Below are 2500 nucleotides of genomic sequence, written 5' to 3'. Positions count from 1 at the left end.
AACGTCTGGATTTCCCTATTCTACCCTTTACAACGAAGTTGGAAGGAGGTTATGTTTTACACCTTGTTTGTGTGTGTTTGTTTATGAACAGCTTCCTGGCCACAATTTTGATCGTTGAGTAATGAAACTTGCAGGAATTAACTTTTATGTAAAAAGCTGGAAATGATTAAATTTTGGAAGGTCAAGGTCAAGGTCAAGGTCTAACAAAATGTCCAATTCAAGTAATCAGCCAAAAGTTGGACATCGTTGTCACGGAAACTTCAAACTTGGTTCATATTTGAGTGTATGAAAATCCATGGCAATTCATATATGTTAAGGTTGAAGGTCAATGTCGAGTCCATGGTCAAGGTCAACAAAGGGGCAAATTCCAGCCATCAACCAAACGGCTACAATTTTAATCATAAAGTAATGTAACTTGCAAGGATTTTAATCTGTTATATACAGAGCTTAATTAAATTTTGGGAGGTCAAATGTCAAGGTCACGTACGAGCAAAACGTCCATATCATGTAATCACCCATAAGTTTGGATATCGTTGTCACATAACTTCAAACCTGGTTCATATTTGAGTGTATGAAAATCCACGCCAATTAATACATGTTAAGGTCAATGTGAAGGTCGAGCAAGAGGTCGAAAAATAAGCTGCCCTGGCGAAGGTCAGCGTTCTACTGAGTGCCCTTCTAGTTACTGATGCTTTGAACAATCCTTTGTCAATGTCCACAGTGCTCTTTTGTTTTACGTTAGCAGTTATTGAGAAAACCAGGAAATGAAAATGTTTTTAGAGGCAAGCAAAAAACGAAAAGAATAAAATATACTTTCTTTAATACAAATGACAAGCGTGAAAATAAAAAAGTAAAAAAGATATATAAAGATAAAGGAAAGAACGGATCCTGCAGGACATCACAAGAAATAATTATTGAAATGATCAACCATACCAGGAATGAAGTCACTTGAATTTCCATCTCGATGTTTTTCATAACCTACTGAAATTATCAAGGCTACATCTCTGTTAGTTACACAGAGTCCATAGGTCCACGTCAGACCTATCGCTCCATAATACTTTGGCAGACTCGCCGGTTTAAATCTAGAACAACTTCTAGCCAACAAGGTCAGCACCATAAGTTTTATTATTATTATTATTATTATTATTATTATTATTATTGCTGTTGTTGTTGTTGTTATTATTATTATTACTATTACCATTATTATTATTATTATTGTTATTATTACTATTATTATTATTATTATTGTTATTATTATTATTATTATTATTATTACTAGCCAAGCTACAACCCCAGTTCGAAAAGCAAGATGCTATAAGCCCAAGGGATCCAATAGGGAAAAATAGCCTAGCGAGGAAAGGAAATAAGGAAATAAATAAATGATGAGAACAAGTTGACAATAAATCATTCTAAAACAGTAACAACGTCAAAACAGATATGTTATTATTATTATCTAAGCTACAACCCTAGTTGGAAAAGCAGGATGCCATAAACCCAGGGGCTCCAACAGGGAAAATAGCCCAGTGATGAAAGGAAAATAGGAAAAATGAAATATTTTAAGAAGAATAACAAAATTAGAATAAATATGTAAATGTGTAAATTTAACTTATGTGCTAAATAAAAAAATGGTAATTGACTCATTTACACTGTTTAATTTGTGGATGTGAATTAAAGAAAACGGGAAATAATTTCACTTACTCCAGAGTTCAGAGTAATGCGAACAACATCATTACTTGGCGTCTATGACTTGACCTACTGATCATCCCGTCTTGGATTCCCTCGAATGAAAATCACATTGCTTGGCACCATTTCAACTTTCGGCTTTAACAAATATAAAAAGTTGTTGTCCTGCGAAGTAAGATCCACTGTCAATTTCGACTGAAGAAGAACAAGTTTATATCCACACTAAATAACTTGTAAGAAAACTACACGAATAAGACAGGCTCCCGCTCACGACTTTTCCAGCTCCAGAGCTCCTCAACACGTATCGTCTATTACGACGTTGAGAACCAACTAAGCGGGCGATACATTCCCCGCTTCGAAACTCCGTTGAGCCGTTCATGGCTTCTTCATCTTCTTCGTTTTCTTCTTGCCTGCCGGGCCAAAGGACCGCTACCTTCTGGTTCATCAGATCAACAAAGCAATATAGAATAAGATTCCTGAGGCACACTCCGAGCTTAGTTCTCGCAATCATACTACGCAAATTTGAAAACGTGTGTAACTTCGTCATGCAATCTTCGTATATATTTTCTTTTTTATTTCTATGAATAGCGTATATCATATAACACGACACCAGGGGTCATGCACGATACCTTTGATATATGTGTAGGTAGTAGACACCCTTTGAGATACTGTTGCTAGAGTTATTTGATCCTTTGACTGGCCAGATAGTGCTACATAGGATCCCTCTATGGTTATGGCTCATTTTTCCATTTGCCTACACATACTGTACAGTACACCGAATAGTCTGGCGTGTTCTTTACACATTCTCCTCTCTCCT

The 2500-nt window shown here is 36.0% G+C and overlaps 1 protein-coding gene across 1 annotated transcript in view; it reads right to left on the bottom strand.

Moving 5' to 3' along the window:
* The window catches only part of LOC137655875 (homeobox protein 2-like), a 45545-nt gene extending 43543 nt beyond the window's left edge, over positions 1 to 2002 (bottom strand). The window contains exon 1 of the mRNA XM_068390083.1: positions 1699 to 2002. The gene's annotated coding sequence lies outside the window, so the exon portion shown is untranslated. The remainder of the gene's footprint in view (positions 1 to 1698) is intronic.
* Positions 2003 to 2500: the final 498 nt, after the last annotated feature.

This window comes from Palaemon carinicauda, chromosome 16 (assembly GCF_036898095.1).
Source record: "Palaemon carinicauda isolate YSFRI2023 chromosome 16, ASM3689809v2, whole genome shotgun sequence".
In the NCBI taxonomy this organism is placed as follows: Eukaryota; Metazoa; Arthropoda; class Malacostraca; order Decapoda; family Palaemonidae; genus Palaemon; species Palaemon carinicauda.
This window is presented reverse-complemented; position numbering and strand designations above follow the sequence as displayed.